At 35.7% G+C, this 19,363-nt stretch overlaps 1 long non-coding RNA gene across 3 annotated transcripts; it reads left to right on the top strand.

Annotated features, from left to right (window-relative positions):
• The first annotated feature begins 10,241 nt into the window (after window positions 1-10,241).
• On the top strand, window positions 10,242-14,464 carry LOC140634955 (uncharacterized). 3 transcript variants are annotated; one of them, XR_012032281.1, is made up of 5 exons: window positions 10,242-10,314; window positions 11,543-11,752; window positions 11,905-11,996; window positions 12,831-12,937; window positions 13,949-14,464. It is a non-coding gene; the product is annotated as an uncharacterized lncRNA (long non-coding RNA). The 3 variants fall into 3 exon arrangements; XR_012032284.1 differs by having other exon boundaries at window positions 10,272-10,314; window positions 11,557-11,752; XR_012032280.1 differs by lacking the exon at window positions 10,242-10,314 and having other exon boundaries at window positions 10,321-11,752.
• Window positions 14,465-19,363: the final 4,899 nt, after the last annotated feature.

Consider the following 19,363-nt stretch of genomic DNA (forward strand, 5'->3'; position numbering starts at 1 on the left):
AACACCACCAAGGCCACAGGGAGGAGTGGAGAGCTTGTCAGTCTTCTCACATTGCTGCAACTCAACTCTTGGCAGACTGGCTTTGTGCAGCTTTCTAGATAATCTCTTCTCTGAGGTCAGAAGAAGGAAGGCACAAGAGAATTGAATTCTCTTTCCTTTTCACTTAGTGGGGCCATTCTTACTGATGGGAAAAAAGTAGTTTCCTACAGGGCCGTACACTCAACAGGTTGGAGATAGCATTTTCTCTGGAAAAATAACCAACTGGTATAATCGAATTCCTTCCTTGAAGAGCATAAGTAGCTTTTTCAAAGTTGCTTTCATAATGACTTGCACTTTATAAATCAAAATTTGTAGTTTTGCTTGAGGAAACAAGCTGCTTAAGCAGGCCCATTTTAGAAAACCTTTTCTGAGACTCTCTCTTTTCACTCAATCATTTCAAGTATGAAACCTAGTGATTTGGGCATCAAGAGTATTTATTCAATTTCCTTTCATACTGTACTGTAAGAAATGAGAGTAATTGTGTTCATTTTTCTGTTTATATGAGGTGATAAACTATTCTCATTTCAACATCTCACAGAGATGTACTTAGATTGCCCTTAGGCATTGTGGTGTAGAGCTATACTAGCTTCCCTGCTAAAACTTTCCATTTAGGCTTTCTGTCACTGGATAACTCTAAGAGTCTTCTTAGTTGCTGCCAAGGAGTTAGTTACTTCTAACCAAACAAGAAATAATTAGAAAAAAATATAGGAGACTATCATTGGAAATAGAAAGTAAACATTTGTCAAATGCCTGGTCATTCAGTTTAACTAGCTAAACATATCTTGTATGAACGTCTATGTGACATGCACTATTGCTTGAGGTTGGCAACACAAAGATGAACAATAGAAAACTCCTATTCTTGTGGAGCTTATTCTCCATTCACATGGTAGTCAGATAATATCAGTACAGTGGGTTGTGTGTTGAGTTAGAAGTCAAGGGAACTGGTAGAGCATGGAGGAAAGGCATACTCTCACAGAGCAAGGAGGTGTCCCAGACAGCTACACAATATCCATAAAAATAATTCTCGTATCCTTTGATATCACTGCTACCAAGTGAAAGCTGTAAAATTCAGAAGTAGAATGTATCACTTATTTCTGCAAGACTCCAGTGTAAGAATTGTGGTGTTTAAAGAAGGCATGCAGTGATGGATTTGCTGTAGCACTATTACCACAGAGTAAAAGGTAAACAAACATCAGTTTCACAGGAGAATCTCTGAAGGATATGGGCCTAGATATTTGTAAACCAAGACTTTATATTTTTGTTTCTATTTAATAAATTTACACTCCCTTCTCCCATATCTCTCTCCCACCTGCTACCTCTGGCAACCACCAGTCTGTTCTCTGTATCTATGAGCTTGGTTTTTCTTGAATACCGCATATAAAAGATCATATGGTATTTTATTTCTCTGTCTGACTTATTTTACTTAGCATCATACCCATGAGGTCCATCATTATTGTTGCAAATGGCAAAATGTCACTCTTTTTTATTCCTAAATAATATTCCATTGTGTGTATATATATATATATATATATATATATATATATATATATATATATTTAATAATGAAGTTAACTTTATTCACTTTAAGAACAAATATTTTTAATGAAAGTACATATAGAAGAAAATGATAGCTAAGAACTATTTCCTTTTAAATTTAAGACAAAATGGATTCTCAACAGCCTTTTAAAATAATCTATCCTGAAAAATTAAATTCTGTAATTTAAATAATTTACCATCATTACTGAAATTAAAACACATTAAGCAGATTCTTACTCTCCAGTGACTGCTTTAGAACCATGAAAGGCAACATAGAGGAGGAACAGAGATGGGCTCCATAGTCCAAAAGAAATAATTTGTTGAGTTTATCAATCTAATACTTCTTTCTAAAATTAACTATATTCCTTTGAAGTAACTGAGTTGAATTTTAAAAAAAAAGCTGCAAATAGGAGGTAACCTCCCATACAGAACATTTTGGTAGACTTACAGGAGATTTATGAATATCTATCTCCACAACTAAGTAGGCAATAAATCAGAAAGATATTTGATATAAACATTAAAAAAAAACCCTGAAAGGTCAGAAGGCACATTCTAAAGAATATAATCAAGTAAATAAAAGAGAATGAAAGTTTACCAATAAAGTAAAATTCTCAAGAAACCACTGAGACTTAGAAAACTACTTTAAAAATTAAACATTTAAATTTTATGCAAAAACAAAAATACTTCTTATAAGGGCTTTTTGTCACTTAGCTGTAAAAAAAAGTTTTAAAAATTCACTAACAGAAATAAGAGGATATATATATATATATATATATATATATATATATATATACCACAACTTCTTTATCCATTCATTCATCAGTGGCTACTTAGATTTTTTTCCACTTTTTGGCTCTTGTAAATAATGCTGCAATAAACATGGAGGTTAATGCATGTTTTCAAGTTAGTGTTTTTTTTTTTAGATAAATACTCAAAAGTGGAATTGTTGAATCATATGGTAGTTATATTTTTAATTTTTTGAGGAACGTCTATATTGTCTCTACCAATTTACATTCCCATCAACAGTGTACAAGGGTTCCCTTTTATCCACATCCTTACCAACACTGGTTATTTCTTATCTTTTTTATCATAGCCATTCAAACAGGTGTGAGGTGGTATCCCATTGTGGTTTTGATTCGCATTTCTCTGATGATTAATGATGAGAATTTTTTCATGTACCTGCTGGCCATCTAAATGTCTTCTTTGCAAAAATGTCTATTCAGATCTCTCCTTTTTTTGAATTGGATTGTTTGGGTGTTGTTTGTTTTGCTATTAAGTTTTGTGAGTTCTTTATATATTTTGGACATTTACCCCTTATCAAATATATGACTTGCAAATATTTTCTTCCATTCAGTAGGTTACTTTTTCATTTTGTTGATGATTTTCTTTGCTGCACAGAGCTTTTTAGTTTGATATAGTCGTCCCATTTGTTGATTTTTTGTTGTTGTTGTCTTGTTTTGGTGTCAGATTTTTTAAAAAAGTCATTGTGAAAGCTGATATCAAGGTTACTATGTTTTCTTCTAGTTTTATGACTTCAAGTACTTTTAAGTCTTTAATACATTTTGAGCTAATTTTTGTGTGTGGTGTAAGATGATGATGCCTCCAGGTTGGTTCCTCTTTTTCAAGATTATTTTGGCTATTTTGTGTGCTTCCATACAAACTTTAGAATTATTTGTTCTTTGAAAATGTTTTTGGAATTTTGATAAGGATTGCATTGAATCTGAAGATTGCTTTGGGCACTATGAACATTTTAACAACATTGATTCTTCCAACCTGTGAGCCTTTAAAAAGAATTATAATCATATTCTTCTTTTAAAGTTATAAAACTACTACTACTTATTTGATTATAATATAAACATACTTGGACACATTCCCTTGATTTTTATATCAAATATAATGAGTGTTTTCTACTTCTGAATCACATTACAACTGGTTTATTTTAGTTTTTTATGGTGAAAAAAATTTATATTTAGATTTATAGCCAGCTGGACTCAGTTTAGATGATCCCAATCTGATCAAGGTGTTTTTTTTTCTTTTTATTTATTTATGATAGGCATACAGTGAGAGAGAGAGAGGCAGAGACATAGGCAGAGAGAGAAGCAGGCTCCATGCACCGGGAGCCCGACGTGGGACTCAATCCTGGGTCTCCAGGATTGTGCCCTGGGCTAAAGGCAGGCACTAAACCGCTGCACCACCCAGGGATCCCTGATCAAGGTGTTGATGTTGGCCACATCAGTGTCATAGAGCTTCTTCACAGCCTGTTTGATCTGGTGCTTATTGGCCTTGACACCCACAATGAACACAAGTGTGTTGTTGTCTTCTATTTTTTTCATGGCTGACTCAGTAGTCAGGGAGAACTTGATGATGGCATAGTGATCAAGCTTGTTTCTCCTGGGGGTGCTCTTTTGAAGATATTTGGGGTGCCTTTGGAGGCGCAGGGTCTTCGGTCATCAGAATGTAGGTGATGTATGGATCTTTTTTTTTTTTTTGGTGACTGTGCATGCCTTTCAGTACCACTTTCGTAGCTTTCAAAGCCTTTGCTTTGGCTTCGGCTTTGGGAGGGGCAGGGGCTTCCTTCTTCGCCTTCCATGCCATCTTTGTGAAAGGGATCACAACTGATTTTATTAAGTTATTTGTGACAATAGATAACTTTCTCTGATAAAAAAACACTTTAAAGATTTTACACTGTAGTAAATAAGTTTGTGCAATCACATTTACAAATGACTGTCCTCAAGGCCTGGGATCCATAGGATTTTTTGTCATTTCCCATGTATTCTTAATTATGCAGGGCAAGTAGTCTAGCTAAGGAGGGAGTCTAGCTGACCCCCTGACTATGATTACAGTTTACTTTCCTTTACTGGTTTTCATATTCAAAATAACTCTCTTTGGAGGGATCAAAGATGTCATTTGAGTTAATTTTTTTCAGGTATAACTCGCTTCATTACATAGAAAAACTTATAAGCCATAATGCTGTATGTTAATTTGTAGATACACAAATCTTGAGATTTAGCTCTCTCTGAATGTCAAGAGTTACTCTATTACTTAGGACAATTTGGTTTTTCAGTATCAAGTAACCAGTTGTTTGAATTTTAAATGGTCCCCTCTTCAAGGTTGTTTTTGCACATTTGAGGTTCCCAGAAGAGTGAGTGTCTGCATATGTGGGAAATGGTGTTTGGAGCATAGGGGTATGTTGAAATTATAGGCCTGGGCAGCATTTCAAATGAGCATGGGTGGAGCATTGGCTGGAAGCTGGTCAAGCAGGGCTTCAAAATATGTATCAGTAAATCCCAGAGAAATGTCAAATGAGGAACTTCGGTGAGCTGGATAATCTTGCAGATTAGTCTAGAAATTCCTGCAGTTGGTAAATATTTTCCCTAGTGTTTTCAGGCCTGGTGTTATTATTGAAACGCTGCTGATCATGCACCAAACACGTCTGCATAGTTTTCTAACCGGGAAGGTGTATTGCTGACACAGGGATTTACTATTCATTTAATTCTTTTGTGTTCTTTTAGTCTCAGTAGGACATTTGTTAGGTCTCAGGCTGTGGGCCAGGACTTATTTGTATTATTCCCATTTGTGAAATAATAATTACAAAAACAAGAAGAGTTGCTGGTAGGGAAAGAGATTATTTTCAGAGGGTGCTTTGTTATGTGTACATAACAACATTCAAACTTCCAAAATGGAGCATAAATTTGGAATTTAGTTCCTCGACGTAGAGCGTTCTTCCTCTTTAAACCATCTACAAGGTCGATTGGAAACAACTCGCTCTGACATGCGAATTTTGACATTCCCATAGATGCTCAGCTACCCTGTAGCGTGGCATTATGGAAATCTAATGTGCCAGCTAGCAGTCACTTGCATCTTCCAAAAGTTAATGCCTTAAGAGGAGCTGTTTTGCTATTAGAGATGGCTTGAAGTTATGGGACCAGACTCCACACACCAGTGTCTAATCTATCTTGCAGTTAAGTTTATAGCAACAAGATGGTACTGCCTAGCTATATATGCTAAATTCCCTGCATAGGTGGTGTTACAGTTCTACTCTAAATAAAGCAATCAATCAATATTTCTTCTCTGCTTACACTCCAATCTTCAGAACTGCTTGTTACGCTAGCTAGATGGATTTACTTAGAGCAGTGAAAGACATTCAGCAAGTCCATCCAATTTCTTGATTTATTTGCTATTGATGCATAAAATAAGCTTGTCTGTGAAATAGCCAGGTTGAAATTGCTGTTCTCATGCATTTTCATTGTTATTATTTGGCTAGATTGACTCTTGAGGGTCAAATTAAAACTCATTCATCCAGAGCTACATGAGTGACAATAGATAGCTTCTTCAGTTAAAATCAGTACTAGTCCTGTATTTGAATAAAACTGTTGGAGAATCATAAATAGGATCTGGGTTTACCAAATATTCTAAAAGCTAGGGAGAAAGAACATTCACATGAATTGTTGGTCTTAGAAACTTGCTTACAATTTAACATCTAGATTTTATTATCACTAAAAATGAAGGAATAAGCCATAAACCTAAGAAGTCAATGGCAGCATGTGTAGAATTTTCTAGTACTAACAATAATTACAATAGTGAAATTTATATTTTATATTGCCTTACAGCTGAAGAAAGGTCTTCACAGGTATTATGTCTTCAGATATCACATCTCAAGATATTTTAAAAATAAACTACTATCCAGATGTTTGAAGATTAGATAACTAAAAAAATAGTTCTCGGAGATAGTTGTTATACAGAAAAGTCCCACCTGTTTTCCAATTTTAAGAATGCAAATATCTTTTCAAAAGAGAGATAATAGATGTCTTATTTTTTATAAAGATTATTTTTGCAGAATATCAAAATAAACACATTGTCAAAGAAAACAATAGTCAATGTGTTACTTCTTCCAAAATGTATGCTTAAAGTCATTTGACTTTTAATACTTAAAAGACGTATTTCTTATAGAGCTTAGAAATAGTTCCAGTCCAAGGCCTTCATTGTGTAGATGAGGAAATTAAGACACTAAAATCAAGTGACTTTCCCAAGGTCACACATTCAGTATCAGCTGACATGAGAAACTTTGTCTTATTACTCTTACTTCACTATTTATTTTTGAAAGACCAAATCTCTGTAATATATGTCATAGTTTCTAAAAAGAATTTTCTAGGGCATGGCCAGTCTTTTTTTTTATAGAATATATTTTTTAAAGATTTTATTTATTTATTCATGAGAGATACAGAGAGAGAGAGAGAGAGGCAGAGACACAGGCAGAGGGAGAAGCAGGCTCCATGCAGGGAATGGCCAGTCTTATAAGGTAAAACAATCCCATGGCAAAGATTCCTTGTAAATTCCTTGTCACCTTTCTCCAATGGTGATTCTTGTTCTTTACTCTTCTTTTCCTTTTTTCTTCTCTTTGTAATCTTTTGCATCACTGAAAATTTGTTATGCTGGTTACACTATCCAACTACAAATTTTTTGAAGACAGGGAAAATATTTTGGGGAGTTGGCTGAATTAGGTTTTGGATGTACAAAAATTTCTGGAACAGATCTTCAGACTTTCCTAATAACTGTTGAATTAAAGGTGATCTTTATTATGTGCTGCTCTTCTGAAATCTTTCAGACTGGGGTTCCCCAGATTTTCCTATTACATTAGAAGCAAAAAGAGGAAATAATACATTGACTTACAGAGAAGAAATTTAGATCTTCAAATACTTATATGTATTTTGCATACACTTTTGTTTTTCTAAGTTTAAAGAATATGATCCACAAGAGTAGAAATATTCCCAAATGCCTCCTGTATCTACTTTGGTACAGGAATTTAAATATGGGATAAGAAGGCTGTCACTTAAAATAAATTGCAGCATTAGGCAATGAGTTTGGGCTTTTCTGGTTGGAGGCCAAGTGGAAGATGGTTCTCTTGGCTTCAAGAAAACTGAGTTAATCCTAAGAAACTTAAGGCTTTTGGTAAATGATAATGTAAGGTCTGCTCTGCTTTTCCTTGTTAGACATTTATAGGCTATCAGTGCTTTGTTTAGGGTAAAATAATGATTTGGTAATTAACAGGTCATTTGATTGTGTAGAAAACCCCTCTCATCTCCATGTCCTGACTCACGCATCTTACTTATGCACAGGAATCAAATGAACTTCACTTAATAGCAATACAGACAGAATTTTAATATGGTGGCCATTACAGTACTTTCTTCACTATTGTGCCACTTCTAAGGCCACTAGACAGAAAGAGACCAGGTGACAAAGATAGCCAACAGGGTCCATAAGACTTTTCTTTTGGAGTTTTTCTTTCCATTCCTTCCATTTAATATAAATATTCTTCCTCGATCTCCAAATACCTCTTCTTTACAAGGTTTGAATCACCCTTACAAATGTATTTTCTTGTACTGTTGTACTGTTTCAGGGGGAAGAATCCTGTCTTTTTATTTAAGGATTTTTATTTTTTCTAGAAATTTTTTTTTTTTTACTTTAGAGTTTTGATCAGGAACTTGAAACATTCTACATTTTCTGTTTCTTTTGGCAATAAAATTAAGTCTGGAGTGGAAGAACTGAGTAACCTACAGCATATCCATTTGTCAATGTAACATTCTGAGTAGTACACTTTAAACTTTTAAGCATATACATTTTTAAAAGATTTCCCTATAAATAGCTAATGGGGAAAATTTTAATGTGTGAAAGCTCTGAGTCATCTGTCTCATCCACGGCTACTGTCATGAGAAAAGGAACAGAATTTGTCATCAGGGGTTCACTTCATGGAGCATTCCTTTTCTGAATCTGAAAATGTCTGTAGATGTGTTTGGAACATGTTTATAGGTACTTTAATTTGTATCTGAGAAATATGATTCTTTTATTATAACTTAGAAATAATACTTAAGCAATTAAAATAATGACTCTTGTCAATAGGCATTATCATTAAAGATTTTGAAAACGCTGGATATGTAATTTTTGGTCAAATCATTTAACCTTGTCACACAAGTGACATAGGCCAACATATAGGTTATGCTGCTGTCACCCAGTGGGCAGTTAAGAAACTCTGTTCTTTGAGATGCACATGAAATGAGCTTGAACAACCACACAAGGCTGTGTAGAATTCCAATGACTTCATCAAGATGTCTGTGACTCTTTGCTGGGTGAAGGTAGGAGAGTGAGCAGCACATCTTTTTTGGCCAACTTTGGCTCTCTTTTTGCTTCTGCTGTAGTACTGTTCTTCATTCTTTACCTCGTGGCTATTCCCACCTCCCAGTCCTGGTGTTGACACAAAGAGAGAATGCAAATCCTTTTCCTGATCTTCCTTCTGCTCCAGAACAACATTAATGAAGATTGATCACATACAGTAGGACTTTTACTAATGGTTTGTGGTTTGCCTTGATGAGAGGGCTTGTCATCATACTATTATAGTAAATAACATAACATTGAATTTTAGGTAGTCCTGACCTTTTATAACCAGTTATTTTTCTCAGTTTATTTTTTTATACAAACTTAAAAAACTAATGAGTGCATGTGCTAGTTTTTAAAAATAGCATGGAAGGGTATACAATGAAAAATATCCTCAGACCAGATCCCCAACTGCCCTCATCAGAAGTAACTACTGTTAACATTTCTTTTTGTAATCTATAATATTTTAATATATATACAAGCTTGCGTATGCAGGGAAATCCTTTTTTATAAACAAAATAATGTATCTGTTTTTATCCTTACTCTTTCAACTTATCTATGCCATTGAATTTGAAGTAAATTTCTTGTAAATAGTATGTAGTTGGATCATTTTTTTGTTTTTTTAAACTCGGTTTGCCAATTTCTGCCTTTCAGTTGGTATATTTAAACCATTTATCCTTAAAGTAATTACTGATATGTTGGAGCTTAAATCTAAGAGTATATTATTTTTTTCTGTTTGTGTCTTCTGTTTCTTATTCTTTTCTTTCCTTTCTTTTCTGTGAGTTGCTTGAACATTTTTTAAGGACTCCATTTTGATGTATTTATGGCATACTAGAGTACATCCCTGTGTATTTTTCCAAGTGGTTGCTCTGGGTATTACAATATACATACATGCTTTATCACAGACTACTGGTATCAACATTTTACCACTTCAAGTGAAACCTCACTTGCACTTCCCCTTACCTCCCCAACTTTTAAATATCATTGTCTTAAGTATTAAATGGTGTTATAATTTTTATTTCTACCCTAGCATCTATTTTAGAAAACTCATGAGGAGGATAGTCAATTGCATTGCTTTCCTTGCTATTTTTTTCTCCCTTCTTAATGGCATGGATACATTCTTTTTCACTTAGTTTCTGTTTGAAAAGCTTCCTTAAAAAAATAGTTTTGTTTGTTTTTTTGGTCACTGGACTCCAACAGTTCCTTGCTGGTGCTGCTTCAAGGGTTGGAAGGAATGTTACCAGGCTGTTGCCTCATGTAATCCTCTAGGTGAGGGAACAGAGTCTCTGGCTTTAGGGCAGAGAACCTGTCCTGTGAAGGTGCTTGTTGTGGTAAAATCCTCTTTGTAGGTGCTCAATGTCCCCACAGGTCATGTCTCTGTTAGAAGGGGAGAGTCCTGGGCCCCATAGAGAAAGAGAGTTTCCCTTTGTGGCCTATTTTCATTTGGACTTCAGATCTGTCCCCTGAGGTAGTTCTGTGGACAGAACTCCCATTAGATTCCATTGTTACTATGGCTACCTGGGCCATGTTCTGTTGTTAGTTTTGGGGGTTGGAAGATGCCAGACCTGAATTGCCTTATTCCATTGGGCAGTAGGTTCTAAGATGCCCCAACATTATATTGTTTCTTTAGTCTGATTCTTTAATTAGCTTGTCCCTCTCTTACCACTTCTCAGAGTTTATCATTGTGCTTAGCAGGGAGGAGCAGGGCATGATGAGTCTATACCAGCTAGTTTGTTTGGACAGAAGTCCCTTAGATTTTTAAAAATTAGATTGTTAGATTCTTAGATATCTTTTAGCTAGCACAGAACAAGGACTTTCTCAAGGCTATGCAATATCTAGACTCTTTTCTTCCTTATTTTATCTCTAGTTCATCTCCATTTCACCTAGGTTTTCTAGAGAATCATGAATTCTCACTGAGGCAGAGAATTCTGCTATCTCTGGTCCCTAACCTGTAACCCAGCTCTAAGTTTCTTTGTTTCTTTTCAGCCCATCAATTGGTCCGGTTGAACAAAAGAGGCTTCTATTCTGTTCCCCTGGGCAACTCAAAAGTCAGGCATAGACCCAGGACAAGGGATCTTCCCTTTCACAGTAGCCTTTGTCCTTTGAAGACATGCACTGTTTTAAATAGCATCTTCTATCACCCTTCTGAGTTCACATTTAAGTAGATGGAGCATTTTTGCTCCACCTTTTGGCCAAAGACTGTGCCTTGAAGGTTGGGATTACATCCCTAGTACCAAGCAGAGTGCCAAGCACCAAACAGCATTTATCTGTTATAAATGTGTGTTAAGTGCAGGAATAAAAGGCGGGCTGTTACTATTTCTTCCATCGTGTGAATGGGTTCAGCATGACAATAATAGGTCTGGAGGGACTCTAAAAGGTCAATTAGTTCATTTTTCTGCTTCTGTCCAAGAACACATACCAGATAACTAGGTAGCTAGTCTGATTTTAAGTATATAAAAGGAAAGAAAATTACAGTTTCCTCTGGTAATCCATTCCAGTGTTTAACAACTCTCATTGTCAGCAAGATTTTCTTTATATCTAGCCTAAAGCTCCCACACTGCATTCTTCAACTTTAGCAAGTAAAAATGTGCAACCAGGATTTAAATGGTTTTTATTTCTTTAATTACTCTTGAGCAAGTATTTATAGGCCAAATACTTTTCTATGTGTAGTTTCATAGGCTTTTCTTAATCAGAAGGTATATGCACTTACCTGTCCTTGTCACTTAGTTCCAAACCGCCACTGCCCTGGTATTGGCTCTTTACTGTGGTATATTGATTGCATTAATGGTTTCAATTTGCACCATCTCTTTTGGTTGAGCCCTCCCACTTTAGCTCTGGGCTTAGCCATGTGACTTGCTTTGACCAATGGGACCACAGTCAGCTAGGTGTGAGCAAAGACTTGAAAAATGGCTTGCATATCCTCTTTTCTGGTGAGAACATGAGAACATGCCCAGTTTAACCTGCTAGAGAGATAAGACTATCTGGATGGATAAGATAACCTACCTGGAGAAGAACTGAGTCTTCTGAGGTGAGGCCATCCAAGAAACAGCCAGCTCCCAAGGTCAACTGATTCTGGTGCAGATCATCAGAAATAACTGCCCAATGGACCCATATACTCATGATACATAATAAGTGGATATAGCTTTAAACCATTAATTTCTAAGATCTTTTTGTTTGCAGCAAAAATTGACACTCTCCTTAGGAATAACTTCCTAGCTCTGGTGGCAGTCAACCTCAGGAATAGGTTCCCCATGCTGCTGCTTATGAAACAGGTAAGCTTCCCTAACTCTTATTGTCTTACTTTCTGCCTGTGCATTTTCCTCATTGCTTTGCTTTGAGTGATTAACCAGCACAAACCACCTTGGACCTACTCACTTGGAGTCTGACCTTCTTTACTGACTGGTGGTGGGGAGGAAAAAAAAATTACTCTATCCTTTAAGTTTTTCTAGCTGGTCTAAGAATTAAATTGACATGAGACAGATTACCAGGAGAAAATCAAACAAGTTTAATAACATGTAAACTTCTTGTATCCATGAAAGACACCCAGTAAAACTGGGTAACTCTTCAAAATAGCTGAAGCCATCACCTTAAATATCATTTCCAGCTAACGACAAAATAAGATGTTGGGGGTATGGAGTAAGTTATGGGGGCTTACCAGGAGAAGTATGGTAAACAAAGATAAACACAGATTTAAGTTTAGGCCTTCACTGGGAACAGTGTCTAGAGATTTAGAGTCATCCCCTCTTCCAGTTATGAGGGAGAAGACCTTACAAATAGAGATTGCCCTTATACATGCAAATGTCCCTTACAAAAAGGTAACTTTGACTCAATTTTCAGAGCTTCTCCTGTGTCTGCAGTTTCTTAAAAATAACCAGTTTAGAATAATCAATATGCCAAAGAAGCATATCGTAGAGTGGCAAATTTGCTTCCCTGTGGATTCCAAGAACTGAAATGAGGAACTTAAAGTAATCAAAGAAATGGGCAGTGTTTTTTGAAAAGTGAGTTTTAAGATCACTGTAGTACTAAATTATACCCACTTTAAATGTGCTTATGTTTTTCTCAGGAGTATTTGTATTCTGCTAGTGTTAATTCTCCAATTGTTTCAGAGTAACTGAACTATTCCAGACCTTCAATCCCACCTACCTTTCTTGGAAATGACACTGCTGCCACCTACTATGAATGGGAGACAGAAACCTGGGACAGATTCCCCAGGGTATGTAGACATAAATATATTCTCTCCATCCTGCTCTCAAAATTCTTAATTTTATTTTTTCTTCTTAATATTCTTTCATACAAGGTTAAGCTTTTCCATTTCCCTACCAATACTTTACCTTTTCAATTTAACACGTTCTAATCTTATTTTCATGGACTCTATGCTATACTGAAGGTAAAATAATGATCAGCTATTTGTGAAATCCAGTGACTTTTTGTCAGTGCTCACACTTCTTGAACTTTATTGAATATTTAATGTCATTGGATACCTCTATCTTCTTCCTGAGCCATTTTGTTATGTTTGGCTTTTGTGCCAATACATTCCACTGTGACTCCTTTAATGGATCTTTCATGGCTCTTTCCTCTCCACCTGTCTCTAAGTGTAAAATATCCCTAAGGTTAAGTCATTGGCTCTCTATCTTCTTTTCTTTATATTTTCTCCCAAAAGTATATTCCTCAGTTTCTCAATCTCACACCCATTTCACCCCAAGACTGTTAGGGTTCAACCTATCACAATGTGCTCATCCTGCTTACCAAATATGTGCTTCAGTATTCAGGTGAGTCATACTGACTAGACAACTGCAGAATAAAGCCTAAGTCATTTTTTTCCTTAGTATTCAATTCAATGTGTTATAGCCAAAATAATTTTATCTGGAACTATAACATTATAAGGCACATAAATTATGTTCTGTTATTTAAAAAAGCAAATCAAACCATGAAACTGCCAAATTCAAAGGCCTATGACTCTTCTCTTTAGTGTATAGAGATGAATCTGCTGTTTCTGAATATACTCACATCTACTCCACTTATATTTCTGTTCAGTCAGGAAAACGACTCTCTGGCTTTGCTTTGTTTCTTGATGCAGCACAACAGGGCATGCCAGAGAACTCTGTAGGGAAGGCTCAAAAGTAAATGAATTTTATTCACATACTGAATGGTTTTATTTGGTATTTCCACTCTGGCTCTTTCATGTAATGTCTCCTTTCTTTTGTTCTGTGTTGTTAATGCATAGTCTCTGATGCTGAATGTGCCCTGGAGAGAGATGTGGATGCTCACAGTGGCCCAGCATGGTTCTTGGCACTGGTGCTTGGAGGAGGCAGGGGGACTACAGAGCCTGAGGAGATAAGTAGCAAGCTGCTGGCTTCCAAGTGGTGCAGAGTGGCTCCAAGTCTTCCTATGTGACTCATCACTCTTCAGAGTTTTTCCTAAAGTTCAAGGCTAAGTAGACAAATCTTGTCCACAGATGAACTTATAACAGAGCTTTTATACTTTTACTGGGTCTCAGCTTCTCCCTATTTATGTCAATCATTCTGATCACTAAAATTTATACAGTATTGCTGCATATGATTTTGTTTCATTTTCCTGTAAATGTAGAAAGTGATTAAAACAAGACTCATCCTGTAGTACTTGAATTCAAGCAATAAAGGCTCATGGCAACAACAGCAGAGTAAGCATCAATGATTCACACCGTGAGATGAAGGGAGCTTGAATTATAGCGCACTAATAAAATAATGATTCCTTCCCATAATGTGATCATGATCCCATCAATGAACTAACAATGATTCAAGGGCCTTCTAAAATCACTTTTGGCATTTACTTACATTGTGTATCTGGCTTCTTTATCAATTTGAGGGACTAGGCTTTCTGTTAGCATGCTTGAAGATGCTGTTAGTATGAACTGTAGACCAGGAGCTTCAGCATCACTTTGGACTTTTAGAAATGCAGAGTTTCTTTATTTTATTTTATTTTTTCAGAATTTCAATCCCAGTCCAGAACTAATGAACAGAAACTTGCATTTTCACAGGATTTTAGGTGATATGTATGCTTATGTTTTAATTTTGAAAACAATATTCTAAGGCATTAAGTCTATATTCTAAATTTCATTCATTGATACTTCAATCTAGTAACCTTTCTTGTCTCCTAATATGTTTTTTTCTTCCTGAACTTTGAGAGAAAATCGCCCAACCACATATATTTAGTTGCATTAGGACTTCTCGGTCACAGTGATTAGAATAATTATTAACATTAGAATGAGTATCAGTCAGATCATGCTGAAAATATCTGAATGCAAACCAATGAGAATCTATTTCTAAATCCTTAGTTGACTATTTGGTAAACTGGTTCAGAGCACTGTGTCTCTTTCCCTCTCTGTCTCTGTCTTTGTCTCTCACAGGCACACACACACACACACACACACACAGCCACTGGGCATGAGGAAGTCAAGTTTCCTAGTTCCAAGTACAGGTTAAACATTATGTTTGAGGCACACTTTAATTGACACAGTAATTTTAGGAGCCCAAATGCAAGAATAGAAGTGGTTCTTTTTAAAATTTAATTAATAAATTAATTTCATTTATTTCTTTTTTTAAGAAGTGAAATGGTTCTAATAAAATTCTCTTGCTAGATCACCTGGTTTAGGAAAATTGTTTCCCAACAGGCCATTGTTCTTGCAATGATATCTCATCCAAAAAGAGAAATGCTTGATCAAACTCATAACTACAACTCAACACAGTTAAGTGAAACCCCCAACATAAGTTTCAGGGTAACCTTTATTTATATAGAAAGAGCAAAACACTATTGATAATCCTTTTTTTGCTTCCATCTGTGAGAGGGGTGCTTTAGAGGGGTTTGAAAGTACAATTTTTGTCCAAGACTCACTCAGCCTATAATGTTAATTGTGGTGAATTTTTATTTTTTTTATTTTTTTTTATTTTTTTTTTAAAGTTTTATTTATTTATGATAGTCACACAGAGAGAGAGAGAGGCAGAGACACAGGCAGAGAGAGAAGCAGGCTCCATGCACCGGGAGCCCGACGTGGGATTCGATCCCGGGTCTCCAGGATCGCGCCCTGGGCCAAAGGCAGGCGCCAAACCGCTGCGCCACCCAGGGATCCCAATTGTGGTGAATTTTTAAACTGACATGGAGGCTGAGCTGGAGGGAGGTCTCTTTTCCAGCAGAAGAGAAAAAAGTTTACAGCACTAGAATGGCCATCTGTACTGATTACAGATCCAAACATCAGAGAGGGAGCAACAACTTCCATTACTAGGGATTCACGGGTCTCCTAACTCCATTTCAGGGATCTTGCTTGCAAGTCAAGGAAGTCCTAGAAAAATAAGTAGGACATTTAAAAAGAATCCAAGGATATCATATGGAAATGCCTTCAATTTGATGACTTCACTTATTCCTGAACTCATTTATGTATTTGTTCAATAAATAGATATTAAGGGCATTTTATCTGTTTAGCATTGTTCTATGTACTGAGTTTATAGCAGTGATCAAATTGGACAAATATAACTGCCATCTATGGCTTAACAGCTTTCTAGTAGGAAGCCACTGGAGGGTTTTGAGTGGAGGTGTGACATGATTTGGCTTACAGTTTAGGAACATCCCTCTGGCTGCTCTGTTGAGAAGAGATTTCATTTATTAAATGGAATGGATTAGTGGACTACCAAAGACATCAGTGTGAGGCCTTTACTATGTCAATCTAGGCTTTTGATTGAGTATATATTTTTAGATCTAATTGCTTATGACTCCAGAACAATTCACTCATGATAGCTCTTTTCATTTAACATATTCTATTAGAATTAAAGACAACAAAACTCTTCTCCAGAAAGCATTACTTAAATTTTATTTTGAGTAATAGACTTTTCTTTATGTAGGGTGGTGTCAGGTTGAATGACTGGTGCAGACTACTGTAAAAAAATCTTCCTAAAAATTAGTGTAGCTGCTCAATGTCTCCTGGGACTTCCCATCAGACTTTTTGTTAAAAATTCAAGTCTTGATCTCTTGATATATTAGCTTGCATGAGTAATAGATTTGGGGATTAAGGAGGGGGGAACATTTGTTGATAGCATTTTATGTACCAGAGACTTTATACACATCCTTTCATTTAATCTTCATGCCAATATTGGGCAGTGGTAGATAATGTTATTCTTGACTCACAAATGTGGAATATGAGCTCAGAGTGGTTAAGTATTTTCCCTTATTCACAACTAGATATTAGCAAGAGTAGAATTGGGAAACCAAGCTGTCTTCCTGGGATAACACTATACTACATCAGTGAAGACTATTGCTATATACCTTGGGCACTGCTATTGGGCTTCTCACCATTACTACAACATTTCAAATTAATTAAATGTATATATAGATTTAAGACTCTTACATCTCTTACTATTCTGTAATTCAGGTCATACAAGCAACTCTCTGTCTTAAATTGTTTGTTATGTAATATTCCTGTTAAAAGCCTGGCTGTCACAGTTGATATTTGATGGGGCAACATGTGAGTGATTGTTGGCTATTAGGGTGGCTACTGTCAAAAGAAAATGTCAAGTGTTGGTGAAGATGTGAAGAAATGAAAACCCTTGTGCACTGTTGGTGGGAATGTAAAATGCTTTAGCCATTATGGAAAACATAATGGAGGTTCCTCAAAGAATTATAAATAGGTAAAATTAAAAATTATATGACCTAGCAATCCCACTCCTGGGTATATATTCAAAATAACTGAAAGCAGGATTTTAGAGAAGTATTTACATATTCTTGTTTATTACAGTATTACTCACAGTAGCCAAGAAGAGGTCAAAGCCACTCAAATGTCCATTGGTGGATGAATAGATAAAGAAAATGTGGTATATACACAATGGAATATTATTCAATCTTAAAAAAGATTGTCTTACGCTGCCATATGCTACAACATGGATGAACTTGAAGACATTATGCTAAGTGAAGCAAGCCAGTCATAAGGGCAAGTGCTGTATGATGCTACTCATATGAACTGACTAAATTAGTCAAAATCATAGAAACAGAAAGTAGGAAGGTGGCTGTCAAAGGTTAAAGGGAGGGGGGTGAGGAGAGAATTAGTGTTCATTGGGTATTTGCCTTTTAGTTTTACAAGATAAAAAAGTTCTAGGGATTTGTTGCACAACAGTTAGAGCATACTTAACACTACTGTACTATACACATAAAATGATTACAATAGGAAATTTACTGTTGCGTAATTTTTTGCCACAACAAAAAAAATCCAGAAAAAAAAGTTACCTACTGATTAGTTGCCACTTAAATATACAGGACAAAGTATTTCCGCTCTCAATTTGCAACAGGCTCGTGAATAAAGAATTATTGCAACACACATCATCTCTATAAAAGCTACTCTTATATAGTCTCTGTTTTAAACAAAACATTTTAAGGCTATGATTTTAAGGCTATGTCTGAACTTACTCCTTTTAGTATGTTGTGGCTTTCTGATGGAATTGGTGTTATTTTAGATGCAAGATAAGAAAATAAAGTGTTTACCATTAAAAAAAAGAAGTGATCGCTAAAGACAGTCAGTCATTTGTCTGTATTCGCTAAGATCTACCTTGTATATCAAGTTTGGCCTCTTAAATGCTATATACCTGGAACATATTGGTGTTTAACCTTCTATAAAAGTGGTTGGACAAATTTCCAAAACAGCAACATGTTTTTTTGCCTTTATCCAAGGTCAACCTTCATAAATGACTTTATGAAGAGTACTTTTCCATCATTTGTAAATTGTTATTGAATACAGTGTTTGTTACATAATCCTAGTATTTCTGATTTTTAAAAGTTGACATTCAATCCTTCTGATTTTTCTGACTTTGGATAGGTTTGTCTACTTCTGTTATATAATATTTTTCTTCATTTATTATAAAATGAGAATGATACCACTCATTGTATTTACTTTTCACTTATCTTTCAGGAAGCTCAGATTATGTTTTTATAATGTTTTATAATTTCCTACTTTGGTTTTCTGATATCATCACTATTAAGCATTACATTTTTAGTTTGTATTTTATTGTAAGTAACTTTAACCCTGTCATGAATTTGGGCAGCCTGGGTGGCTCAGCGGTTTAGCACCGCCTTTGGCCTAGGGTGTGATCCTGGAGACCGGGGATCGAGTCCCATGTCAAGCTATCTGCGTGGAGCCTGCTTCTCCCTCTGCCGTGTCTGTGCCTCTCTCTCTCTCTCTCTCTCTCTCTCTCTCTCTGTGTCTCTCATGAATAAATAAATAAAATCTTAAAAAACAAACCTTGTCATGAATTTAACAAAATGAAATTTCTGGACTTGTAGACCTTATCAAACCAAGGTCTCCAAATTTGTCACATTGGAAGACTTTCATTCATTTGCAGTTGCCTATCGAAGCATTTCTCAAATGTATAAAAACTGTCCTTAAAGGTAGAAAGAATGAATAAAATCCTGAAGGGATTTGGGACTGTATCTCAAATAGCCCACTGTAGGCATCATATTCCTTTGTAGATCCATGTTTTATCACTTCCATAATACCTGGATTTTTTAAAGAGAAAAAGATAATTTTAAAATCACTTACCAGTCAAAATATTAAACAATTTCTCTTCAAATCTTTGAACAAAATTAATACACAAGGTAGATGTACTGTCTTTATCCTGTGACTTTG

The sequence above is a fragment of the Canis lupus genome, chromosome 1, assembly GCF_048164855.1.
Source record: "Canis lupus baileyi chromosome 1, mCanLup2.hap1, whole genome shotgun sequence".
NCBI lineage: Eukaryota > Metazoa > Chordata > Mammalia > Carnivora > Canidae > Canis > Canis lupus.